Source organism: Symphalangus syndactylus, chromosome 3, assembly GCF_028878055.3.
Source record: "Symphalangus syndactylus isolate Jambi chromosome 3, NHGRI_mSymSyn1-v2.1_pri, whole genome shotgun sequence".
NCBI classification, from domain to species: Eukaryota; Metazoa; Chordata; class Mammalia; order Primates; family Hylobatidae; genus Symphalangus; species Symphalangus syndactylus.
Genome location: NC_072425.2, coordinates 73,995,684 through 74,023,602, shown reverse-complemented (window position 1 = coordinate 74,023,602; position 27,919 = coordinate 73,995,684). Strand labels below are relative to the sequence as shown.

At 44.7% G+C, this 27,919-nt stretch overlaps 1 long non-coding RNA gene across 1 annotated transcript in view; it reads left to right on the top strand.

The window, feature by feature from the left end:
* LOC134736303 (uncharacterized) overlaps positions 1-27,919 on the top strand; it is a 115,858-nt gene that overhangs the window by 40,387 nt on the left and 47,552 nt on the right. The window contains exons 2-3 of the long non-coding RNA XR_010120231.1: positions 9,292-9,392; positions 9,970-10,037. This is a non-coding gene — a long non-coding RNA (uncharacterized lncRNA). The remainder of the gene's footprint in view (positions 1-9,291; positions 9,393-9,969; positions 10,038-27,919) is intronic.

Below are 27,919 nucleotides of genomic sequence, written 5' to 3'. Positions count from 1 at the left end.
AGAGAGCCCAAGGCTGAAGAGCCAAGTAATAGATTTTATTTTATTTATTTTTTGAGACAGAGTCTCTCTCTGTCACCCAGGCTGGAGTACAATGGCGCGATCTTGGCTCACTGCAACCTCCGCCTCCTGGGTTCAAGCCATTCTCCTGCCTCAGCCTCCCAAGTAGCTGGGATTACAGGCACACAACACCATGCCTGGCTAATTTTTGTATTTTTAGTAGAGATGGGGGTTTTGCCATGTTGGTCAGGCTGGTCTCGAACACCTGACCTCATGTGATTTGCCTGCCTCAGCCTTCCAGTGTTGGGATTACAGACGTGAGCCACTGTGCGCAGCCCAAGTAATAGATTTTTTTTGGTTTTCTTTTGTAGAGTTGATTAAATTCAGTCGAGGAAATATTTATTGAGCACCTAATATGCATCAGAAACCATGTAAGGCTTTAGAACTTCATAGAGAACAAGGTATGATCCATTTCTTTAGGGGATGATGATCTAGTAGAGAAGTTCTTTGTAAAAACAGACATAATATATTCATTATAGTCATTCTAGTGGTGACAGATAGCAAGGGAAGGAACTTCCAGCAGGAAAGGAAGGCAGATGAGGTGATGTTTGATGTGGCCTTAGCCTGACATTTGAGTAGAACTCTGCCAGGGGGAGAAGGGAATGTATGGGCCTTCCAGGCAGAGGAGACAAAATTAGCAAAGGCAAAAAGGTGCAGAAGAACATGATGTGTTTGGGAACCAGAGAGCAGGCTGGAGATGTGGGGATGATGAGCGCACTCAGGGGAGAGGAGGTTAGAGAGGCAGGGCTGTAGACCTTGCTAAGGAGCTGGGCTTACTTGCGTGTATTTTGGTGTGAGTGTTAGGGGGCTAGTAAAGGGGGCTGTTTATTAAATAGCTATGTTTGTGTTTTTGAAATATTATCCTGGAATCTATATGGAGGGCAAATAGGCAGGGGGCAAGAATGAAATTGGAACACATATTAGGAGATCAAGAAAGAGAGGCAGTGGCTAGAGGCTGGACCATGGGTTGGATCTGATGTCTCTCTGGATATGGGCAGTGTGTGTGAGAGGAAGGTGTTTTTTTTTTTTTTTTTTTTTTTTTTTTTTTTTTAAGATACAGGGTCTCGTCTCACTCTGTTGTCCTGGCTGGAGTGCAGTGGCACAATCATAGCTCACTGCAGCCTCGACCTTCTGGGCTCAGGGGATCCTCCTGCTTTGGCCTCCCATGTAGCTGGGATTATAGACATGCACCAACATGCCCAGCTAATTTTTTTTATTTCATTTCATTTTTGTAAAGATGGGGTCTTGCTTTGTTGCTTAGGCTAGTCTTCAACTCTTGGACTCAAGTGATCCTCCTGCCTCAGCCTCCCAAAGAGCTGGGATTATAGGCATGAGCCACTGCATTTGGCCAAGGATTATTCTTGGTTTTCTGCCTCAGATAAACTAGAGAAATACCAGTTTCTCCCTTTCCCTGCCCTCCCCCAAGTCCGCCTCAGTTGGACTGAGGTGGAATCCAGCTATCTGCTTTTATAACACCCAAATACATTTAGAGCAGAGTTTATTATTTTTTTTCACAGGACAGTTTTTAATTTTTTTAAATTTATTTTTATTGAAGTAAAATATACATATATAATTTACCATCTTTACCATTTTTAAGTGTTCAGTTTAGTGGTAGTAAATACATTTATATTGCAAAAGTTTATTTTTAAGTATTTCTTATGGAGGCCTCTAAGAACTCACTGTATCTTAAAGTGTGTTTCTAAACCACCTGCTCAGAAGTTATCTCACATGACTTTTTTATTATTATTATTTATATTAATTTTTCCAAATCCCAAGAACCTGCGAATTATATGACTTTTATAAAAGCAGATAGCTGCATCCTACCCCAGCCCAACTGAGGCAGACTTGGGGGAGGTGAAGGAAAGGGGGAAAGTGGTATTTTTGGAGCTTACTAAGGCAGAAAGCCAAAAATGGTCCTTGGCCAGACACAGAGGCTCATGCTTGTAATCCCAGCACTTTAGGAGACTGAGGCAGGAGGATCACTTGAGCCCAGGAGTTCGAGAGCAGCCTGGGCAACACAGTGAGACATTGACTCTATACAACAAACAAAAAACATCCCAGTTCAGAAATGGGGAACATCGCCAGCATCCCCTAGAAGCCCCATCTATTTCTCTTGTTGGTCACTACCTTTTTTCCTGTCCCCTGGCCTGCCCCCAGCAGAACCACAATGAGGATTTTTTATTTTTTATTTATTTTTTGAGATGGAGTCTCACTCTTGCCCAGGCTGGAGTGCAGTGGCACGATCTTAGCTCACTGCAACTTCCACCTCCCAGGTTCAAGCGATTCTCCTGCCTCAACCTCCCGAGTAGCTGAGACTACAGACATGTGCCACCACGCCTGGCTAATTTTTGTATTTTTAGTAGAGACGGGGTTTCACCATATTGGTCAGGCTGGTATGGAACTCCTGACCTCAGGTGATTCACCCACCTTGGCCTCCTACAGTGCTGGGATTATAGGCATGAGCCACCGCACCTGGCCCGCAATGAGGATTAAAAAAAAAAAAAAAATTGAAAATGTAGGCTGGCACAGCACACCAGTACTCCCAGCTACTTGGGAGGCTGAGGCAGGAGAATTGCTTGAACCTGGAAGGTGGAGGTTGCAGTGCTGTTAAGATCATGCCATTGCACTCCAGCCTGGACGACAGAGTGAGACCCTGTCTCAATAATAATAATAATAAAATAAAGTTAAAAATTGCAAATGTATATGAAATAAAATCTTCCTTTATTTCCCCCTTTCCAATTTATTTTTTCCTCACCTTCCTAATATGGTCAAGTGCAGGAGTCCTAAAACAGTCTTTATTTCAATATATACAGTGGTAACAAAATGTGATTTGGGCTGTCCTTAGCTTTAATTGTATCTATATAAACTAAGCTGTGGTGGTTTATCAGTCACTTCTGTAGCTTTTTGTAGCTTGTACAGCTGTGACCTTAGAGAAAGTCCATTTATCTTAAGAGAAGTATTTGCTTTTTTGTAAACAGTGGTACATATATCCCGAACCATTTAATGGGAGGAAGGAGAAGAGAAAAGATAAATTGTAGAGCCTGGAAGTTTAACATTGACTTATTTAGGTTCTTGGAGTCATTAGAGGCTTGAAGAGGTATTTAGCAGGCCCTCTTTTTAAAGCTGCTGTTTTTAACAGGCTGTTAGAATCGCAGGCTCTGACCTTACCTTATACATGCAACACTTTCATTTGTGGAAGAAAGGAGTTGTGTGGAGAGAGGGCCTGCTTAGATGAAAAGACGGGATGACCCAGATGTCTGGTCAGGTAGAGTGAGCGGTGTAGAGGAGTTTGGTTGGATGATGTTAGGTGTTAGGAAGATTTGGAAAGGCTGGAGAATTGGCAGGAAGGCAGCAGCCTCCCACCTCTGCCATCCTGAAGGCACGCTGGGCCCCACCTCTCCAAGTTCATGTCAAGGTTTACAAGGGTCAGTGTGTTTGCGCTGTACTTGGCATTTTCACAAATTACTCTGTGGTTGTTTTTATTATTTGTATTCCAACTGTTGCTCCGGGGACTTTCTGGCAGCCAGGACTTCCAGGGCAGCTTGGAATCCCTTGCTAATTGACTCAAGCCATGAAAAGGTGCCATCAAGGCTGCTTTGAACTCTTGCCTGTTCTAGCGCTGGACAAATCCCAGGCATGCACCATAGGAAAAGCAATAATGAGACTCACACCTCCAAGTTTACAGTGCAAAACTTTGCCTGTTCAGGTGTTAAGTGCAGGGGTGGGGTTGAAAGCCCAGGGGAACCAGGTTGGAAGAGTAAACAGACCTTGAGAATGTGCTTCCTCCTGGGTCCTAAGCAAGGAAGCCAGACGAGGGAGGAGGGTTCACAGCATTTCCGTCAAAGCCTGTGGTTAATAGCGTCAAGTTGACCCAAATAAATTCACAGATATCTGTTACTCCCTGTGTTTTCACTTCACACCAGTTCTCCACAGATGCGACTCAGCTTGGGGGAAACTTGCCAAGAGGTCTCAGTGAGATTTTTCCTGTGAAGCTATTAGTTTTACGCCACTTCATAGAGAGAAGAATATAAAAGTAACCTTAAGGAGGTCTAGGGCGAAGGGGTACCATCATCAGGATGTGACTGATGTGTATTGCCACTGAAACATTTTCCCGTTTCATATTTATTATTTAAAAGCTATGGCAAAGGCACCATCAATGGAGCAAAATACTTATTGACTTTTGTGAAACATCCCCTGATAGCAGAGTTTTTAAAAAGTGTTATAGCAACTGTTGTGTGAAATTGACTCTTACCTCCTCCAGTATAGGGTATAATCAGACTATCTTTTGTTGATAAATGCTAATACTTTAACATGGACCTAAATCCAAGCATACCTCTTAAAGTTATATCTTAAAGAAGGGTGTCTAGGCCAGGCATGTTGGCTCATGCCTATAATCCCAGTGTGTTGGGAGGCTGAGGAGAGAGGATTGCTTGAGGCCATGAGTTCAAGACCAGCCTGGCCAACATGGTGAGACCCTTTCTCAGCAAAAAAAAAAAATTTAAAAAGAAAGTGGTCTATTAGGTTTTTATTTGTTTAGCAGGAGAGATGAGTTAGTTGAAATCAGAAAACAGTGTGTTCAAAATGCTTGGAAAGATTGTCTTAAAATGTAATCCTGGTACAGGGTGTGGTGGGTGGGGATCCATGGCAGATGGAAGCAAAACCCATAAATTAAAACAGATTTAAGAGACTTATCAACCAAATGCAAGTATAGACCTTGTTTGGATCCTGATTTGAACAAGCCAACTATAAAACAAACACAACATGAGACACTTAGGTGTGAACTCAAAAGTATCTGAGACAGGTCTCAGTCGATTTACAAAGTTTATTTTGCCAAAATTAAGGACACGCCCATGACACAGCCTCAGGAGGTCCTGAGGACATGTGCCAATGGTGGTCAGGGTACAGCTAGCTTTTATGCATTTAGGGAAACATGATACATCCATCCATACATGTGAAGATTTACATTGGTTTGATATGGAAGGGCAGGACAACTCAAAGTCGGGGGGCTTCCAGGTCATAAGTAGATTTTATTTATTTTTGAGATGGAGTCTCACTCTGTTGCTTAGGCTGGAGTATAGTGGTGCAGTCTTGGCTTACTGCAACTTCTGCCTCCTGACTTCAAGCAATCTTCCCACCTCAGCCTCCTGAGTAGCTAGGATCACAAGCATGCGCCACCACACCCGGCTAATTTTTTTTTTGTATTTTTAGTAGAGATGGGGTTTCACCATGTTGGCCAAGCTGGTCTCAAACTCCTGACCTCAAGTGATCTGCCCACTTGGGGCTCCAAAGTGCTGGAATTACAGGTGTGAGCCCCCATGCCCAGCCTAGATTTTAGAATTTTCAAATTGGCAATTGGTTGAAAGAGTTATTGTCAATAGAAAGGAATATCTGGGTTATGATAAAGGGTTGTGGAAACCAAGGTTTTATCATGCTGCCGAAGCCTCCAAGTAGCAGGCTTCAGAGAGAATACATTGTAAATGTTTCTTTTCAGACTTAAGCTCTGTTTTGATGTTAATGCTGGAGGATATAATGAGACATGTTTGACCCTCTCTTCCATTATGGCCTGAACTAGTTTTTTGAGTTAACTCTGAAATGCCCTTGGCTAGGAGGAGGGGTCCATTTGGATGGTTGTGGGGGCCTTAGAATTTTATTTTTGGTTTACATATGGAAATAAGTACACAGGGATATTTGATGACATTAAGGGATTTAAAAAACTTAGATACTAGTAATGTTAAAAGATTATTTTTAAGAGACATGTATTACAGATGAGGTATTTATAGATGAAATGTATGGTATCTGTGACATCTGAAATTAAAAAAATACATCCCAAAGTGTCAAGGTAGGGGTTAAATGTATGGGGGCAGGAAGGGAGTTTAGAGATGAAATAAAATTGGCCTTGATGATTGTTGAAGATGAGTGATAGATACAGGAGTGATGAGTTCGTGATATTACTCTCTCTATTTCTCTTTATTTGAGACAGGGTCTCTCTGTGTTGCCCAGGGTGGAATGCAGTGGCATGATCATGGCTCACTGCAACCACGACCTCTCTGGCTCAAGCCGTCCTTCCATCTCAGCCTGCTGAGTAGCTGGAACCACAGTTGTGTGTCACCATTCTGGCTAATTTTTTTCTTTTTTCTAGAGATGGAGTCTCAACCATGTTGCCCAGGCTGGTCTCGAACTCCTGGGCTCAAAGAATCCTCCCACCTTAGCCTCCCAAAGTGCTGGGATTACAGACGTGAGTCACTGTGCCCAGCTCTCTCTACTTCTCTGTGTTGAAAATTTTTATTATGCAAATTTAAAAAGGAAGGACCTAAATGGATGCTTACCTCTGTTGACTTTCTTTGGTAGGGGAGGGAAAAAGTAATAAGGGTTTCCTCTCAAGTTGGGCATATAATTTTTACCTTTATTAAATTCATAATCAGACAAATCTCATTAGGCTCTTTGTAATCCTATGATTCTTTGAGTATACAATTCTGTTAAGTTGTGATCAGTTGACATACTGGTCATAATAATCATTAGCACTAGTCCCACACTGGGGTTAGAGGGGCAGAAAAGGAAGGGACTATTTGCTGACTTTTTATGCCATGGGAAGAACATGGTCTGAATATTTGTAATGGGGTGGGGATTGTGGGACAACAGAGTGTTATACTTCTGGGCACTTACGTAAATGTGGGTGAGAGAATAGTTATGGTTTGTGCGGTAAAGCTCATTTTAAAAAAACTCTACCTCTGTATTAGTCTGTTCTCAAACTGCTATAAATAAATACTTGAGACTGGGTAATTTATAAAGAAATGAGGTTTAATTGGCTTATGGCTCTGCAGGCTGTACGGGAAGCATGGCAGCATCAGCTTCTGGGGAGGCCTCAGGGAGCTTACAGTCATGGCAGAAGGCAACTAGGCTGTGCTCCAGCCACCTTGGGCACATGTCAGCACCTCCTGAGGCTGTTACCGACGTGCGTCCTTAACTTTGGCAAAATATACTTCCTAAATTGACTGAGATCTGTCTCAGATTTTGGGGGTTCACAGTACCTCATGGGACTTAGAGCTATTGGATCAATAAAATGAGATGCCATTTCTTTTATCTGACACCGTGAACTTTGTGATCCATTAGCTCCTTCTGTCCATGGCAATTTAACTTCACGGAAATTACATATTTGTATACAAATTTCTTCCATTATACTGTGAACGCCTTGAGGTTAAGATTTTGTTTGATCTTAAAAATAAAATTGGCAATTGGTGGCTTCCAATATGCTAGGCCCTCTGCCATGTCCTTGTTAAGAAAATTAAGATTTCTGTTTTCTTGGAGCTTCCGGTCTAGTCAGGAGACAAATTTTAAGCAAACTCACAAACAGGATTACAAGTTGTAGTAAGTGCCATGAAGCCAATAAAGGAAGAGAATATCAGGAAAAACTAGATGAATTAATAAAGGAAGGCCTTTACTAATTCTGTCTAAGAAAGGACATTTGAACTGAGACTTGGAGGAAGAGGGTCAAGCCAGCACATGAAGAGCTGGGCAAGGGCGATCCAGGCCCAGGGAATGGGGTGTGCAAAGGCCCTGAGGTGGCAGAGGGCTGAGAATATTCAAAGAATTGAAAGGAGGCAAGCAGGATGTGGTGGCTTACGCCTGTAATCCCAGCACTTTGGGAGGCTAAGGCGGGAGGACTGCTTGAGCTCAGGAGTTCGAGACCAGCCTGGGCAACATGGTGAAACCCCATCTCTACATACAAAAATACAAAAACTAGACAGACATGGTGGTGCTCATCTGGTAGTCCCAGCTACTTAGGAGGCTGAAGTGGGAGGAATCATTGAGCTCAAGAGGTCGAGGCTGCAGTGAGCTGTGATCATGCCATTGCACTCCAGCCTGGGTGCCAGAGCGAGAACCTGCCTTGGGGGAAAAAATATAACAACGGAGGCAATATGAAACCAGTGTGGTGGGCAAGGGAGTTAAAACGTGGGAGTAGCATATAGGACCTTCTGGAGAAAAGTTAAGTGTTTTGAATTTTGTCCTAAAGGCAATAATATGCTGTGGTAAGGATGGTAGAAAGAGACATTGGCTTCATCTGGTTTCCCCTGGAAGAAGACCAAGTCAAAGTAGTCTGTTTGGGAGGTGGTGTAAGGAAGCATCAATAGAAGGTGGGAAATTGAGGCGGGAGAGGGAAGAAATCCAACAAAGGATGAGTTATAAATCAAGTTATCACTGTGGATAACTGAAGCTTAATCCCTCTGAAGAGCTCTGGGAACCACTTTAGAATGTACCCCTCAAGTTATCCCACTTAAGTTTGAGAAAACTGGGATATTTATTTATTATTTTTTTTATTTTTTATTTTTTTGAGACAGTTTCACTCTGCCCACCCAGGCTGGAGTGCAGTGGCACAATCTTAGCTCACTGCAACCTCTGCCTACCAGGTTCAAGTGATTCTTGTGCCTCAACCTCCTGAGTAGCTGGGGTTACAGACGCATGCCACTATGCCCAGCTAAATTTTGTATTTTTAGTAAAAATGGGGTTTTTCCATGTTGGCCAGGCTGGTCTTGAATTCCTGACCTCAAGTGATCTGCCCACCTTGGCCTCCCACAGTGCTGGGATTATAGGCATGAGCCACTGCACCTGGCTGATATTTATTTATTAATTAATTAATTTATTTTGTTTATTTTAGAGACAGGGTCTGGCTCTGTTGCCCAGGCTACAGTGCAATGGCTCGATCATAGCTAACCTCAGCCTGGAACTCCTGGGCTCAAGCGATTCTTCCATCTCAGCCTCCCCAATAGCTAGGACCCCAGATGGGTACCACGCCTTGCTATTTTTTGTATTTTTTTTTTTTTTTTTTTTTTTTTGCAGAGACAAAGTCTTGCTATATTTCCCAGGCAAATTTCAAACTCCTGGCCTGAAGTGGTCCTCCCACCTCAGCCTCCCAAAGCATTGGGATTACAGGTGTGAGCCACTGCAACTGGCCCAGAACTGGAGTATTTATACACCCAATCCTGTAAGCCATTGCTTGAGGTCTGGGAGACAAGGAAATGTCTTGTGAGGCACAAGCAGGTATTTCTAGCCTGCTGCAAGGGGTAGACAAAACAGCTTCTTTGCCAGAGAAAATCTTCTGGCAAAGAAATATGGGTTCTGGTGTTGGAAGTCAGGCTAGTGAGTACTGAAGTGGTAAAGGTAAAGATATATGGCAGATAGTGTCTGCTGCAAACAGAATCCAGTTTAGAAGTTAATACTTCTCTTTCATTCTTTCAGTGAATAAACCAGTAGACCAATTCAGAGTCCATTTCAGTGGTGCAGGTGAGAGGTATTAGAGACCTGGACAAGGTGGTGGCAGATGAAGATGGAGAGAAGAGGTGGGCCTCAGATTTATCTTGGACATGGTATCAATACCTTGGTGATGGTTTGAACAGGGGGCATGAGGTAAAAGGGAATTTCAAGAGTGATTTCTGGCTTAGATATTTGGGTGGGCCATGGTGCCGTTTACTGAAATCAGATAACTGGGAGAAGGATGAGTTTGGGTCATGTATTATAAATGACATCAGTTGGCACAGTTGTGTGACTTTCTCTAGCAATGCTGAGCTGGCATAGAGGAGGTGGGTCTCAGATTTCATTCATAAGCAAAGGTTTGCTGTGTGTGTGCAACAGGGGAGAGAGGGCAAGGGAGTTGAAGACGTTTGCACGGGAGTGGTTAGCATAATGCTGGACTAAAGACTCTAAATTCGTAGACAGGAAAATGAAAGCAGGAATGAGCAGTTGGTCAGAGACAAGATGGTGGGATGTAAGCTGGAGGAATAGGAGTGTGTGGTCTTATTCACCTTGGTAGACATAGCTCCTGGCACATAGTAAAAGCTCAATGAATATTTGTAATGAAGCTGAAGTAATTATATATATATATATATATATATATATGTATTTTTTTTTTTTTTTTAGAGATAAGACCTCACTATGTTGCCCAGGCTGAATTCCTGCCTCATGCACCGCCTCACCAAGCTTAACAGGTAATTACTGACCTGAGGGTGGGTCATAGATTGAATCACACATTTCTCCAGTTCTCTAGTTCTTGGATTCAGCAGTCTTTTTGAGTGAGTCCATTTCTCTCTTCAATTTCTTCCCCTTAAGGTCAGCACACAAGAAATTCTCTGCTTCCAGTCTCCAGTGGGGTATAAATAAGAGTTTCTGATGCCCACTCCTGAAGTTACTCTGTGCTTGTGGGAAGGTGGATCTACTATGGACTGATCTCTGGATACTTCATTCATTAATTTAGCCATCCTTTCATTCATTTATCTGTTCATTCAATAAGTCCTCACCAAGAACCTACTACGTGCCTACCCTCAGGCTTTTGAGGTTTGGCGATAACAAAATGAACGGATGAGTAGGTGGCCAAAAAAGTTTTGGTTATTAGGGAGCTACAAATAGCACCTGAGTTTCTGAACGTGAACTTTTTGGCTCCCCACCCTTCATACACAGTTATATTGAGACTAAAGGAGGGAAAAATGCTTTTATTCTTTTGCCTGCTGTGGTGTTTTACAATTTTATAAAAATGTACAATGCTCTGAAGAAGCTCAGGCAGAAAGAAATCTTTCTATGGTATCTAAAAATGTACAGATCCATCTCTCTAAGAGCCATGGTGGGGTCAGCAGTTGTGCCCCCATAAAGAGTGGGATGCAGAGTTTCACCCCTTTAACGTTTTTAAAGCCATTGAGGTGTTATTTTTTATAATGGTTTTACCTATTTAAGGGTAATGCTCAACTCTTCTTCAGAATTTGTGCAATCTTCCACGGGAGACACGTCATTGAATTTCTAGAATCAGCCATGTATGTTGTTTTCCCAAACTGTCTGCCACCCCCAGGCAATCTGTGAAGAAGAAATCTCTCCTCAAACTAAAGGAAACCAGGCTTTCAGGTGCTTTACTGTTGCAGGCTGGAGGGGGCAAGTCTCAGAGGGGTTCACTGAGTACCTGGCACGGTGGGGTGCATAATAGATGCTCGGCAGATTCTTGTTTGACTTATGGATTGACAAAAATTTCACGAGAGCTGCAATGTGTCCCCAGCGCCTAGTATAGGGCCTCCTACTTTGTAGGTGCTCCATGAAGATGTTTATAGAATGAATGCACGAGTGAAGATTACAGGGGAAGACTGAGCTTTGGAAATCCTGCAGTGTGCTCTAGAGTTGACTCATTTGATTCCTTGGAGGAGAAAGCAAACTTTTTTTCCTCCCTCTACTCTCATTCAAGACTGCACACTTCCATGATGAGATGTGTGTGTGGGGGTGGGGTGAGGAGATCTCCACATACCAAGCAACACTCCAGCACAGCCCTGCCGGGCATCTGTGACTTCAGTTCAATTAGCCACAGATGAAGGGCTCAGTCCCACAAGACTGCTTCCCACCTCACATGCCAATCCCAAATGGTCATCTATACTTCTGGTTTTTGTTTGTTTGTTTTTGTTTTTGGGACAGGGTCTCATTCTGTAGCCCAGACTGGAGTACAGTGGTGCAATCATGGCTTGCTGTAGCCTTGAACTCGTGGGCTCAAGCGATCCTCCCACATCAGCCTCCCAAGTAGCTGGGACTGCAGGCATATGACACCACACCCAGCTAATTTTTGTAGTTTTAGTAGAGGTAGGGTTTTGCCATGTTGCCAGGCTGGTCTTGAACTCTTGGGCTCAAGTGATCCTCCCGCCTTGGCCTCCCAAAGGGCTGAGATTACAGGCATGAGCCACAAGGCCCGGCCATCACCTGTATTTCTGAACTGCTGACTGTAAATCATGGTTCTCCTTACCCCTCCTTGGATTTGATTAATTTGCTAGGATGGCTTAAAAAACTGAGGAAAACTCGTTTATCACTTTATTATAAAGGCTATTACAGGCTGAGCGAGCTGGTTCATGCCTGTAATCCCAGCACTTTGGGAGGCCAAGGCGGGCAGATCACCTGAGGTCAGGAGTTCAAGACCTGCCTGTCCAACATGGTGAAACCCCATCTTTACTAAAAATACAAACAAAAAATTAGCCAGGCGTGGTGGTGGGTGCCTGTAATCCCAGCCACTTGGGAAGCTGAGGCAGGAGAATTGCTTGAACCCAGGAGGCGGAGGTTGCAGCGGCCAGCCGAGACTGCGCCACTGCACTCCAGCCTGAATGGAAGAGTCGCATAGGGATGTGAGAAGGAGCATGGAGCTTCCATGCCCTCGGGCACCACCCTCCAACCACCTCCACAAGCTCCACAATCCTAAAGCTTTCAAATCTTATTGTACAACAGGTTTTATAGAACTTTACCTCCAGCTTCTTCTCCTTTCTTTCCCAGAGATCTGTGGATGGAGCTGCAAGTTCCAGCCCTTTGATCACTTGGTCTTTCTGGTGACAGCCCCTATCCTGAGGCTCTCCAGGGGCCCTTCCCTGAGTCACCTCATTAGCATAAACTCAGGTGTGGTCCAAAGGGGCTTATTATGAATAGCAAAATACACTCCTGTAATTCAGGAAATTATTCCAAGGGTTTCAGGAGCACCAAATATATTTGATAATATACCAGAATTCCCCTCTGGTTCTGAACAGCAATATGAAATGATTTTAGATTATTTTTGCTTGTGTTCTGCATTCTTTTGGGAAGAAAGGGAAGAGGTTAGGAGGCAGTCCTCCTTAGCCAGTACACCAACCTGATCTGCTCCTTCTGAAACGGGAAAAGTTCCCTTGTCCCCTTCGCAGAGCATGCCATGGGGGCTGTGACTCGCTTCTTCAGTGCCCCACTGCTCAAACCTCTAGGGAGAGCAGGCAGATGAGCAGGTTGTGGGGCTCTGACCCCACGGCAGCATCTAGGGGTGAGTGTTTACAGCTCCTGAAGTCCCAGTGGGGCATGTGTTACAGTGTGCTCTTTTAGTTTTGCTATCTGTATGTGGCTTGTGTTAATCAGCTCAATTAGACCCTCTGCCTTATTGCAAGGACAGAGGGCTTTTCGTCTTGGGGTTCTTGCCTTAGTGTATCGGAAAAATCAGATCACATGTGGGCACAGTTAAGTGTTTTGAATTTTATCCTACATACAAAAATACATGGAGAATGAGTGCAGGGTTTTATTGAATGGTGGAAGTAGCTCTCAGCAGATGGATGGGGAGCCAGAAGGGGGACAGAGTGGGAAGGTGGTTTTCCCTGGAGTCTGCTGCTCAGTAGCCAGACTCAACTCCAACTACCCCGGCCAGATTCCTCTGGCTTCCTTGTTGTTCCACTGGTGGATGGACTGCCAGGGTCTGCTGGTGCCTGCCAGTGTGTTCTGCCCGTGTCCTCCTCTTGGCGTCCAGCTGCTTGTGTCTCTACCCACTAGGGTCTCGGGGGTTTTTATAGGCACAGAATGGGGGCATGGCGGGCCAGGGTCGTCTTGGAAAATGCAACATTTGGGTGTGAAAACAGGAGTGCCTGTCCTCACCTAGGTCCGTGGGCACAGGCCCGAGGGTTGCTCCCTTGCCAGGGACCCCATCCTTCTCCTCCCAGCACTTCCCTGCCTCCGCTCCCGTACCACTTCTTCATTCTCTTCATTCTCTACCTTGTGGAATGTGCCGCTTCAACCATCACTGAAGTAAAAACCTCCGGTTTAGTTGTTACTCCTTTCCCTCATGCAAGAGTGCCATGACCCAAACTACAGAGGGACAGCTGTAAGGAGAGTGGGTACCAGAAAGTCAGGAGCACGGTTTGTGGGAAGAGGAAGAAGATCAGGGAAAAAGAAGAGCATCATTTTATTTATTTTCTTTCTTTTTTTTTTGAGCCAGAGTCTCGCTCTATCACCTAGGCTGGAGAGCAGTGGTACGATCTCTGCTCACTGCAACCTCTACCTCCCGGGTTCAAGTGATTCTGGCACATCAGCCTCCCGAGTAGCTGGGATTACAGGCGTGCACCATGATGCCAGGCTAATTTTTGTATTTTTATTAGAGACAGAGTTTTACCATGTTTGGCTATGCTGGTCTTGAACTCCTGACCTGAAGTGATCTGCCCACCTTAGCCTCCCAAAGTGTTGGGATTATGGGCATGAGCTACCACACCTGGCCATTTTTTTCTTTATTATTTGTATATTACAGAGATGGAATCTTGCCATATTGCCTAAGCTGGTCTTGAACTCCTGGATGCAAGCCATCCTCCCACCTCGGCCTCCCAAAGTGCTGGGATTCCAGGCATGAGCCACCGTGCCCAGTAAAGAGCATTATTTCCTGAGCCTTTCAGACAACCTCCGCTATTACATGCGGCCTGGTTTGTCTCGACTCATGTTGGGGGAGGGCTTGCTTACCACTCATGATGTTGCTTCCATGTAGCAGGGCCTTCTATTACAGTAATATTCTGGACTTTCCGTATCCTTTGACTCACTCCTCCCAGGAGAAGATGGGTGACTTAATAGAATGATGAGTTTCATAGAGGGAAGTGAGTTGTGTGGCTCAATTCCTCCCTCTCATGGGCCTGGCTAGCCAGCAGAGAGCCCCTATCCTGCTCTGCTCCAGCACCACTTACCTTTGCTTCTGCTGGGGGCCTGTAGGCCTCCAGAGCTGCCTGTGACTGGGTGGGTGAGTATGTCTGATTCTGGGATTTAGTATTAGAAAGCTCACTCTCGCTGCACACCTACGGCCTATCTCCCCACCCAGCCTTTATGAGTAATACTGGTGGTGTTTCATCTCCATCTGCCTGACTCTTGTGACTGTCTCAACTGGTTCCAAGCTTGGGTGGGAAAGGGACTTCTTCAAATCTCAACAGCTAAAGTCTAGTGCTTGAGTAGGAGTTGGGGCTGATCTGGCTGAACAGGCCAGGAAGAAACAGACTGCATTTCCTTGGCTCAGCCGTTACGCAGTTTGCACTGGACAAATCCCATTTTCTTCATGTGCCTGCCTTGAGGACTGCCAAGCACTCCCTGACGGTTGCTGCTCCGTTCCCTCCATGGGAGGTTAGCCTTTGCTGCTGCTGTTTTGCTGCAGCAGCTGCAGACCTTTCTGCCAGCATCTTCCGCTTGACTAACACCATAGATGGGGAAGGAGACTTCAGGAACAAAGAGCTAGAAGAGCAGCAGAGGCTGGGCATGGTGGCTCACACCTATAATCCCAGCACTTTGGGAGGCCAAGGCAGGAGGATTGTTTGAGACCTGAAGTTCAAGACCAGCCTGGGCAACATAGTGTGACCCCTGTCTCTACAAAAAGTACAAAAATTAGCTTGGTGGGTTGGTGCACACTTATAGTCCCAGCTACTCAGGAAGCTGAATGAGGCAGGAGGATTGCTTGAGCCCAGGAGGTCGAGGCTGCTGTGAGCTATGATCATGCCACTGCACTCCAGCCTGGGCAATACAGCAAGACTCTGTCTCAAAAAAAAAAATTCAATGTCAAAAGAGACAAGGATGGTACTGTTTTCACATTTCTACTGTCCTTAAGGTTAGTTCTTTGAATCAAATCCCTCTTCCAACTTGGGATCTAATTTCCTTGGAAAGAGAGTATATGGAAAGCAAGAAGTTAAGGACCAGGGTCCTTTTTCTGACCACATTGCTGGATGTGTGGCCTGGAGCACCACCCTCCTTCCTCTGCCTGAGATTTACTGCATATTAAGTACAGGTTGGGGGTGTGCTACATCGGTTCCTCTTAGTTTTGTAGAAGTACACTCTCATTAGAGTGCACAATCTGTATTGAGTATGCACTGTGTGCTTGGCACTCTATTGGGTGCTATGAAGGACACAGGAGTGAGCCCTTCACAACTGCCTGGCATCTCTGGTAAGGTATGTCAGCTGCAAGCTTTGGAGAAGCTGCTCCCTAAGAATGGGACAGATAAAGTACTATGGAATTTTGATAAACTAGAACTGATCTCTAAAACTTTCTATTTAAGTCATCAAGCATTTACCAGACAAATTTCTTCAGGGGAGGGCCCCATACGACTCCTGTTTTGTTCTCACCTTGCCTATCCCAGGGAAGGTAGTGGATATGTATTGACTGTGTTGGCACCCATTGTTTACAAAACACTGTGCTTAAATTGTGGTTAGGCAGGGACATGTATAGAGAAGGTTTTGTGCTCACCACAACCCTTTGATAGAAAGATCTGACTTAAGATTCTTAAATTGTGTTTCTTAAGTATTTACCTTGGTCTTCTTTTCTTCTCTTCTCTTCTCTAATGACTTTTCTTTTCTTTTTTCTTTTCTTTCTTTCTCTTTCTTTCCTTTCTCTTTTCTTTTCTTCTCTTTCTTTTCTTTCTCTCTCTCTTTCTCTTTCCTTCCTTCCTTCCTTCCTTCCTTCCTTCCTTCCTTCCTTCCTTCCTTCCTTTCTTTCTTTTTTTTTTTTTCCTTCCTTCCTTCCTTCCTTCCCTCCTTCCCTCCTTCCTCTTTTTCTGGTTTCTCCTCATGTGAGCTTTTTCTCTCCCTCTGAAACCAGTCAGATGGCTGCGTCTAATGGGCCTGTCATTCTCTTGCTAGAAACACAGCACTTTGTAAAACTTGTTTTGTATTAGATTCCCTTAAATGTCTACATGTCGCACATGAGCAGGAGGGCAGTGACATCCACAGAAGGCCTTAAGGCTGGAAAGGATGGTCATCAAGTGTGAAGTGCCAAGTGAACAGCAGGGAGCTCTGCCCCAACTCTTGCTATGCATGGATGGGGACTCCTGAGGGGAAGGCAAAATGGCTCTTGGTCTCTGGTGCATGCATTAGGGTCTGAGCAGCACTTATTCCTACTATTGTTATTAATAATTTTTTTTGAGACAGAGTTTTCCTCTTTTTGCCCAGGCTGGAGTGCAATGGTGCGACCTTAGCTCACTGCAACCTCCACCTCCTGGGTTCAAGCCATTCTCCTGCCTCAGCCTCCTGAGTAGCTGGGATTACAGGTGCATGCCACCATGTCCAGCTATTTTTTTTTTTTTTTAATTTTAGGAGAGATGGGGTTTCACCCTGTTGGCCAGGGTGGTCTTGAACTCCTGACCTCAAGTGATCCACCCACCTCGGCCTCTCAAAGTGCTGGGATTACAGGTGTGAGCCACTGTGCCTGGGCTGTTTGTTTTTTGCCTTGTTTTGAGAACAGGGTCTTATTCTGTTATTCTTAGGCTGTGTGCATTGGCACCATCATAGCTCACTGCAGCATCGAACTCCTGGGCTCAAGTGATCCTCATGCCCCAGCTGCTGGAACCACAGGCGCACACCACACACCCAGCTTGTTATTGATGTTTCTGATAATCTAGGAAGCTAAAATTTGCATCACCCTTAAGAATTTACAGACAGGACTGTAAGATGTGAGAAGGTATTAATATGGTCATTTACAGAGGCTCTGAGAGTCTAGGCCTTTTGGCCTGGCCTGTTGACTCCAATCTCAGTGTTATTCCACAGCCCCAGAGTGTCAAGATAGCAAGAAGCTTCTCCTCCCTTCCCTCCATCCTTGTAAGTCATCTGCCTTGGAGGACCTAAAGCCTTGGATTTTCCAGACTATTCCACAGCTTCTTGGAGATAAGCTCATGAGAGTTGCCTTGAAACACACACACGGTGATTTTTGTGCTAGATACTTACTTTTTGGTATTTCCTGCTGGAGCTCGGCTTGGGTGGAGTTCCCTTTAGGAGCGCCAGAGTTTTCCTGTTTGTGCAGTTGATTTTCAAAACCTTAAATAAACTCTGTTATGTGTTCAGAATAATAATAACAACTATTCATTAAGCACCTACTACGAGCCTGGCACTGTTCTAGCAGCTGGGGATACAACAGTGACCTCAGCCGACCTTGCTTTCAGAGAGCTCTCAGTCTGGTCTGGGACACAGATTAGTAAATAGGCATTTGCCTTCCACGTGGTAAATGCCATGAAGGACAAAGTCCAGGGTGTTGGGGACGGGAGGTGGGGTGCAAACAGCAGGCAGCCAACCCAATCTCAGAAGTGACAGGGCTTGAAGGGGGGAGAGGGGAGTGTGGTGTGCCAGGAGAGACTTCCCAGAGCCAGAGACAGCTAAACTGCATGCTAGATATAAGAAACTATTTCTTGTAGAATCTGTTCTCAATTATCTGCAAGTAGATTATTCCGGCAACTTGCAAGAAAACTTTTTTCAAGTCTCTTTACAGTGGCTTGAGCATCTCAACTTCCTCTATTTATGCTGCATGTTAATGCAGAGGCATCCAATCTAATGTAGGTGGAGGCACCAAACTGGAGAGCCTCCTTGCAGGAAGGTTTGGGATTAGGTGAATCACTGCATTTCCTGCTTGGAAAAAGGAGATGGAAGAAGTGAAATTAGGCAAGATAAGCAAAGGGCTTCCTGGATACAAGTAATTCAGGTCTTTATAGGAAACTTTATTATTTCATTCGAAGTGTCTTTTTGGGACGTCAAGCAGGCACATCTCTGTTCAAATTCCATAAAGCAACAAAACACATTCCAGGGCCACCAGATGTAAATGACTTGTGCATTATTCTCTTTCTAGATTTTCCTTGCCATTGTTCCCCTCCACTAGTACACATGATAAAGACCAACTTTTTGCCAAAAGAAAAAACAGGGGGTGGTGATGGGGAACAACACAAAGGCTTCTGTGTGTCTGGTCTGTGCTGTTTCTTATGGTTGGTCTTGGATCTACTTTTGACCTCTTGGTCAGGCAATAAAATGCCTATTTGTTTAATTTTTTAATCAACTTTATTGAGGTATAACTTACATACAATAAGTGCACTCATTTCAAGCGTGTAGTTCTATGAATGTTGAACCAAGTATACACCACTGTAAACAACTCCATAACCAAGACAGACATTTTCTTTCCTTCCTTCCTTCCTTCCTTCCTTCCTTCCTTCCTTCCTTCCTTCCTTCCTTCCTTCCTTCCTTCCTTCCTTTCTCTTTTTCTCTTTCTTTCTTCCTTCCTTCCTTCCTTCCTTCCTTCCTTCCTTCCTTCCTTCCTTCCTTCCTTTCCTTCTTTCCTTTTTCTTTCCTTCTTTCCTTCCTTTCTTTCTCTTTCTCTTTCTTTTTTTCTCTCTCTCTCTCTCTCTCTTCCTTTTCTTTCTTTCTCTATCTCTTCCTTCCTTCCCTCCCTCCCTCCCTTTCTTTCTTTCTTTTTTTCTTTCTTTCTTTTTTCTTTCTTCCTTCCTTCCTTTCTTCCATTCTTCCTTCCTTCCTTTCTTCCTTTCTTCCTTTCTTTCCTTCTTTCTTTCCTTCTTTCTTTCCTCCTTTCTTTCCTTTCCTTCCTTCCTTCCTTTCTTTTTCTTTCTTTCTTTTTCTTTTCTTTCTCTTTCTCTTTCTTTCTCTCTCTCTCTTCCTTTTCTTTCTTTCTTTCTCTCTCTCTCTGTCTTCCTTCCTTCCCTCCCTCCCTCCCTTCTTTCTTTCTTTCTTTCTTCCTTCCTTTCTTTTCTTTTCTTTTCTTTTCCTTCCTTCCTTTCTTTCTTTCTTTCTTTCTTTTTCTTTCTTTCTCTCTCTCTCTCTCTCTCTCTCTCTCACTCTCTCTCTTTTTCTTTCTTTCTTTCATACAGTCTCGTTCTATATCCCAGGCTGTAGCACAATGGTGCCATGTCGGCTCACTGCAACCTCCGCTTCCCGGGTTCAAGCGATTCTCCTGCCTCAGCCTCTTGAGTAGCTGGGATTATAGGCACAGACCACTATGCCTGGCAATTTTTGTATTTTTAGTACAGAGGGGTTTCACCATGTTGGTCAGGCTGGTCTCGAGCTCCTGACCTCGTGATCCACCTGCCTCGGCCTCCCAAAGTGTTGGGATTACAGGCGTGAGCCACTGCGCCCAGCCAATGCTGACATTTTCAACTTCCAAAAGTTCTTTGGTACCTTTTGCAGTTGCCCCCACCCCAGCCCTGGGCACCACTGACCTGCTTTCTGTCACCATAGATTAATTTCCCCTGTTCTAGAATTTCCAATAAATGGAATCATACCATGAGTATTCTTTTGTGTCCAGCTCTTTTGTTTTTGAGATTCATCCTTCTTCTTGTAGGTATCAGAGTTCATTCCTTTTTATTTAAAATGCAGATTTTGCAAATAGCAAACCAATTGCTCAGCAAGATGAGCAGACCTAGGAAGTCCCTCTGGTCTAAAAATTCTATCAACTTGCACAGGAAATGAAGGCCTGAGAATTACATCAGGTTAGTACAGATCACATTGAAGAAGCAGCCGAGCACATGAATTTCTGAGCTCCAGGAGCCCAGGAGGACAGGGAGAGATGAAGCCCCGGTGAATGATAGAATATATTACAGAGGATGACAGGGCTATTTGTTCAGTTCTGTTATGAGCTCAGCAAAATGTGACAATCCTAGGAAATATAAATATATATTGCTATATTTATATGTGTGTTTGTCTCGGGAGGCCTGGCGGGGAGTGGTGGGTGGAAGAGTGGGTTTCCTGGAGGATTTGAGTAGGCAGAGATAACTGGGCAGAGCAGAGTCTGTGTCAGGCTGCATCGATACATATTCAATAAAATAAACATTACAATGAGAGCTAATACTGCTTGAGCACTTATTGTGAGTCAGGCACTGTGCTCTGTTCCTTACATGCATTGTTTCATTGCATCTGTACCTCCCTATGTGCCCTGTGTAACCAGCGCCTCAGTGCCCTGCCCACACCCCCTTGTGTGCTCTTGCATAGTCCTGTACACCCTCATTACTTTGTGCTGTGCACGCAGCAGCCGGCACCGTGGCTCTGTGTTGAAGGATGGTCCTTGAGCTACTAGAACTGCTTTGCTTCTCAGTCTAGAGGGCAGAAGTGCCTGGGACTTCACCTGTGACTACCAGGCACTGTGGGACAAACACTCTCAGCTCCCCATGTGACCTCTCCTGTCTCCGGCACACCTCTGTGTGGACTTTATTTGATTGTCAACATTGCTTGGATGCCTCTCTTCCCTTCCTAGTCCCACTCTCTACCTCCTCTACCAGTTTCCCTTAAGGACACTTTTTGTTTTTTTTTCTCTGTTACCCAGACTAGAGTGTGGTGGTGCCATCTTGGCTCACCGCAACCTCCGCTTCCCAGGTTCAAGTGGGAACGCTTCTTTTTTTTGTTGGTTTTTGTTTCTGAGATGGAATCTCGCTCTGTCGCCCAGGCTGGAGTGCAATGGCACAATCTCAGCTCACAGCAACCTCTGCCTCCCGGGTTCAAGCCATTCTCCTGCCTCAGCCTCCTGAGTAGCTGGGATTACGGGCGCACAACTCCATACCCAACTAATTGTTGTATTTTTAGTAGAGATGGGGTTTCACCGTGTTGGCCAGGCTGGTCTCAAACTCCTGACCTCGTGATCTGCCTGCCTTGGCCTCCCAGAGTGTTGGGATTACATGTGTGAGTCACCACACCCGGCCCTAGGGCACACTTTTTTATAAATCATCTCATCATGAGTCCTTATCTCGGGGCCTACTTCTAGGGGTTCCACACTTGGGCAAGGTACTGTTAGTACAGTCATTTTGCAAATGAGGAAACTAAGGCTGTTCCACACACACGGATCTCCATAACTCCTGCTCAGCCTCCAGATGAGCTTTCTCAGGCACCTTTCCCCAACCCAGTTGTCTAGGTAATGTTCCTTGCTTATGTTCTACTTTTTTCTCTTTTTCTATTATCATTATTTTTGAAACAGGGTCTTACTCTGTCACCCAGGCTGGAGGGCAGTAGCATAATTATAACTTAGCTATAATGCAGCTTTTTTTTTTTTTTTTTTTTTTTTGAGATGGAGTCTGGCTCTGTTGCCCAGGCTGGAATGCAGTGGCATGATCTCGGCTCACTGCAACCTCTGCTTTCTGGGTTCAAGCGATTCCCCTGCCTCAGCCTCCCAAGTAGCTGGGATTACAAGTGCCTGCCATCATACCTGGCACATTTTTGTATTTTTAGTAGAGATGGGGTTTCACCATGTTGGCCGGGCTGGTCTCAAACTCCTGATCTCAGGTGATCTGCCCACCTTGGCCTCCCAAAGTGCTGGAATTACAGGTGTGAGCCAGTGCCTGGCCTATCATGCAGCTTTGAACTCCTGCTCTCAATCCTCCTGCCTCAGCCTTTTAAGTAGCTGGGACTATAGGCATGTGCCATCATGCTTGGCTAATTAAAAAAAAATTTTTTTTTTTTTTTTGTAGAGGCAGAGTCTCCCTTTGTTGACCAGGCTGATCTTAAATTCCTGGGCTCAAGTGACCCTCTCTCCTTGCCCTCCTGAATTGCTGGGATTACAGGCATGAGCCAGGAAACCCAGCTACCCCACTTATGTTCTCAGATTCTTTCTTGCTTCCCTTTATCTTGGTGCTAGATTTACAATGATCTGGGTGATTATCCCATCAATGACCATCTGCCCTACTAGACTGCTGGCTCTGGGAGGCCAGGATCCATGTCTTTTGCTCTTAGCTGTATCTCTAGCACCCTTGCATAGTTTCTAGAACATAGTAATTGCTTAGTAAATACTGACTGACTGAACGAATGATCTGAAGTTTCTCCAGTTTCCTCACAGGCGTTCACTGGCCTCCTGGATGAATACTTTTCAGCCTCTGCTGAGAAATGGGCTGGAAATGCATCATATAAAACCCTGAGAGAGACACAAGTTCTCCCCCCTACTGCCAGTCTTCTGGGGGTGTTTAGAGAAATGCAATGTCCAGAGCAATGTGACAGTATTTTACTCCAGAGAACCAAAATTTAGCAACTAGAAGCTGATTCTAGAGGGTGGGCCTTGAAAGTTGTGTAGAATTTGAATGTATGATTAGGAGGAAATATGAAAAACATTTTTATGAAATACTATGTCATTTAAATACACACACATTCTGAATTAAATATACATTCTTGGATCCCTGTTCTTCTCAACAAAAGTATACTGAGTCCTCAGTTCTCATTAGGAAGCTGATAAATATCTATTTCCTTCTATTCCTGCCACAGTAACTCCCCAGCTATATAAAATTTACAAACTGCTTTGGAGGCATTTGTGGAAAAAAAGTGCCAGAGCTCTGTATGAGATTATTGAAATAAATGCTGATTGAGAGATTTCCCAGGTGGATACTTAAAACAGACGTGGGCACATATGTACACTCACACCCCCCACACAGGATACTTTAGGATATGATCAATGGAGATAAATTTTCCCACCTGACAGTTGACTGTAAATCAGTGTGTTTTAATAGTCACCAGACTTCTGCTCCTGCTTGCTGCTGTCTCAGGCAATCATTCACCTCCTGGGACACAGGACCTCAAGGATCTTGGCTTTTTGTCATCACTGCACGTGGAGACATGGTGCTTAGCAGCAAGGTAAATATTGTCATACTGTGTATGTGAGAGGCAAGAATAAGTAAGTCAGGACATCCTTAGAAAAGTTTATCTCTGGATCCCCACTTTCCTTACCAATAGACTAATAGGAAATCATGAATTTCCCAGGTTTTTACCAAATCAAAAGATTTTTGTGACACTATATAAGCTGGAAAGTAGTTGAGGGTCAGTAAATACTGAACGAATAATTTCAAAGGTGAACATGCACTTCTGATTATTGGGTTAGATTCTTGAACTTGCCCCTCCTGACTATTATCCTGTCCATCAAGGTTTGCTTGGAGTTGCTTGAACAAGCCAGGCTGTTCCACACCCCAGTACCTTTGCATGTGATGCTCTTGGTGCCTGGATTGGAATGCTTTCCGTTAATCCAAGTGGACTGAGGACATCTGATCTTTCGACACCTGGCACCAGGATTGTCTTTTATCTCCTTTATGAAGCTTTTATTGACTGACTCTCCCACACCCAGAATGAGCCACTCTATCCTGTCCAAATTTGATTGCACATATCTATTTAATAACACATGACTGGGCCCTTTGGGAAGTCCTTGCTCACACCCTGTACCCACGTGGAAGCCATAATCAATGCTTCACTGCAACCCACTTGCCCCCTTGCGACCTCTCAAGCCACCCCGAAAGCATTTCAGCAATGTGGATTTGACTGAAATGCTCACAAGGGAGAAAAGTGGAGGGCTTACATTGAACACCATATGGCCAAACTTTATACAAATCCCCATTAAAAATCTTCCTTCATTCCCAAAGCCTTTTCTCCCACTGCCAGCTACTTTATCTCCCCTATCCTTTCCAATCATCTTCTCTCCACTCTCCTCCAGCTGCACTGACTCCAGCCTCCTCCCACCCCTGGATTCTTCACCACTACTTCAATCCCATTTAGCAATTTAGTGCACTCAGCCCTTTCTCCTTCATTATCTGGCATCCTTGAAGCTTTAGGTTATATTCATCAGATCTCTTTGAGATCAATCCCTCTTAAAAGACAAGGGTATTGTAAGTAGGCAACACACATGTATTCTCCTTCTGCTAGAGACTGGAGCAACTTGAGGGCAAGAATCAAGCCTCATATACCTTTGCATCTCTAATGCAAAATATTTAAAATGTTTGTCAAATGAAGAAATAAATAAAAGGATGTAGCCACCTATTAGAATCCTTAAAGTTCTACTCTAATCATGGTTTTCTCCTGTTTGAAAATTTTTCTACACCTTCTCATTTAACGCCTTGGCCTCAACTGCCATTTCTCCTTGACTCCAGCACTCTGTTAAGCAATGACAGGCCCTTTTTCCCTTAAGCCCACACTGCATATTCTTTCCTTCAGGTGTTCATCTGGGTTGTCCCTTCATGCCTAGAGTAATCTATGTCATTTATCAGGGTGATTGGTGGTGGGTTACCATCACCCTATTGAAATTCAAGGTGGATGCAACTTGTCTGGTCTTGTAGGTCCAGCCAAATCCTTCCCACTCTTCAAGACTCAACATAGGCCTTCACCCCTCAGGATACTTCATTGAGGTCTCTAGTCCAGACATGAGTCTCTGTCGAGTCTTTGGGATATAAACCTTGAAAGCACCCACTCTACGGGCACTTAATTATTTGGCTTGCTCTGTTGTGGAATGTGGGGGATGAAGCTTTGAGGCCATTCCTCTTCTCAGACTGTGGTCATTATTAGGGCTATTCACCAAATTTTTCAACGTTTTCTCCACTTCCAGACTTGTGGTAGGTTTGTATATAACTTGGCATTGTGTGTGGCCAATTTGCTTTGGCCAATGTAATGTGAGCAGAATTGGCATGAGTCCCTTTGGAAAAGAAGCTTACGGGGAAGAAGTGTTAAGAGCTGGTGAGTGATCAACCACACTTTCCTTCTCCTGGCATGGTGATTAGCAATGTTTGAGATATGTGGCAGATTGCCCATTAGCCTGGGTCCTCAGGTGAGGACCCAGCTGATTCACAATGGGCATCTGGTGAGGGCAGTAAACATAACCTTTGTTGTGTTAGGCCATTCAGATACAGAGGTTTTTTGTTACTGCAGCACAACCTATCCTATCCAGAGAGACTATAATTTCCTTGAGGGCAGGAGACATGCTTAATTCACCTTTCTATCCCCTATAGAACATAGTAGAAGGTCTTGTGGATGTTCAATAACTATTGCTGATTGATTATGTATACTGAGATAGGGTAAACCATATGAGACTGGAGAGTGGGACTTGGTCTCAGAACTTCAACTTGAGATCTCAGTCTCTGAAAAATCAAGATAAATATACAAGATGATTCTAGTTGTATTCTAATAAGATTCTCTGGAGCACAATTCTGAAAAACATTTTCTTTTGAAAAAACTTTTTTAAAAAAGAAAGGAGATTCTTGCATACAGGGAGGTAGAATAGTGTAATCAAAGGAATTTGGGCTTTCAATCTGGATAGACTAGGGTTCAAGTGCCAGCTCTGCCATGTCCATGGCTGCATGATCTTGGACAAGTTATTTAAGCTCTTTGAGTCTTGGTTTCTTCATCTATAACAGGGATGATGTCACCACTTACCCTACAGGATTACTGTGGGGATGAAGTGAGAGAATGTATGTAAAGTACCTGATACATTATGTGTGATCAACAAATGTCACTCTCTTAGGTCTTTGCTCCCACCAGGTGTGTGTGGGTTGGTGCAAACTCTTGCTTAATTATTTGAGAACTCCCCTTCATTTACTCCTTCTGAGATCTTGGTTACATGCCCAGTCCCTGGATTTATTTAGCTTGGTCCAGGTCAGATCCTTAAGGTTTTGCATTTACTGCCCCAGGCACACTCTGGCCTGAGAAATTCCATCTACAACTGGCTGGAGTTGGCACCAGCCCTTGGCAAATAACTTCAACTCGGAGAAAAGTGTTTTTGAGACAGGCTCTTTGCTGCCAAAATTTTAAATAGGGCCTTCTGTGAGGGAGCTCTTGTCAGGGAAGTGAAGGGAGGTGATCTCCCCAGGGAATAAAAAATTTAAGGCCAGGCAGGCATGGTGGCTCAGGCCTGTAATCCCAGCACTTTGGGAGGCCAAGGCAGAAAGAGCTCAGGAACTCCTCAAGACCAGGAGTTTGCTTGAGCCCAGGAGTTCGAGGCTAGCCTGGGTAACGTGGCAAAACCCCCATCTCTACAAAAAACTAAAAAATTAGCTGAGCATAGTGGGGTGCATCTGCGGTTCCAGCTACTTGGGAGGCTGAGGTGGGAGGATTGCTTGAGCCCAGGAGGTCGAGGCTGCAGCAAGTCATGATCACTCCACTGCACTCCAGCCTGAGTGACAGAGTGAGACCCTGTCTGGAAAAAAAAGGATTTAAGATATCCCAGTGACTAGTTCCAAGAAAACCCCACCTGGGCCTGAGCACTGGCTCTAATGGCAGGCAATTGATTACTCTTTGAACTCTGGGATCTCTCAGTGATGGTGGCAGGGGAGTCTGCGAAATTATCCTCAGTGACTGACTCCTTGGGCCACAGGCTGGGGCATGGTGTGGTGGTCCAAGGGCTTGTGTTCTACTGGACTTCTGGCCTTGTGAACTTGTGTTTAGGGGTGGAAGTATTGTCCCTGACTAAGTCCTTGAGGCCAGCTCCCTCCTCCTCTCCCATGTAGCCACAGCTGTGATGTGGCATGGCCAACCTCCCCAAAGGTGCTTGTGTAACTTGTTTTTCAAAGTCTTGGCAGGAGCTCTGGTCCTCAAGTGAGAAAGGGTGTTTACATTCTGAAAGAACAGTTCTGAGAAGTGTCTCACATCAGAGCTGTCCCTGACCAATCCTTGCTCCCCAGTATCTCTGGAAGCTTCTTTTCCTATGGGATGGCTGGTCACAATCACAGAGATGATCTTGGACCTAGAGGAAACAAGCTTGAACATGACAGAAGGTAAGCAGTGAGGAAGCGTTGGTCTGCCACCCAGGGTTTGCTGCCCTGTGTAAACTGCCCTCCCTGGAAAGGCGAGGAAGCCTCTCCAGGACAAGACTGTTGTTGCCCCGGTGCCTCCTGCCGTGCCTGGGATAGAGCACAGGGCTACAAACAGGTGCTCCATAGACGTTCACTAAGTAAATAAATTGTGAAAATACATGGGCAAGAAAACATTTCAGAGGTCACATTGGTGCAAGTTCTTAATTGACACCAGGTTAACAGCTTTCTCTGAATAGTACTTATGTTAATAATAACAATGGTTACTATTTATTAAATACCTAGTGTGTGCCAAGCAAAGGCAGATATTATTTCCTTAAATACCACAATAGTTCTACTAATAGGGAGACTCTCCCCAGTTAATAGCTGACAGCGCAGAGACTCATGGGCACAAATCTGAGAAACTTGCCTGAAGTTCACACAACAAATCAGGATTCAAAGCCACTGCCTTGGAGGCCTTGATTATCTTCTTTCTGTTTCTCTGTGAGGCCCCTCTGTGCCCTGCTCACCTCCTGCTGGTCTCTGCTCCTGCCACAGCAGCGGGGAAACAGGAACCTTTAAAGGAGGCTGAGGTGCATTTCCACCCCTCCTGGGGTGGGGGGGGGGCAGTTGTGCATTCTTGCCATTTTTTTCCTCTTGCAAATAGGCTTGAAGTCAACATAGAAAGGGCAATGGAAAAGCAGCCCCATTCCAGATGTCTGCTTTGTCATACTTTAAAACACCCACCCATGTTCAGGCCTGTCCATCCTTCATTCTGGCAGCCCTCCCCTCCCGCCCCGTCACCTGTCTCCATACACAGCTTTCCCTTTTCC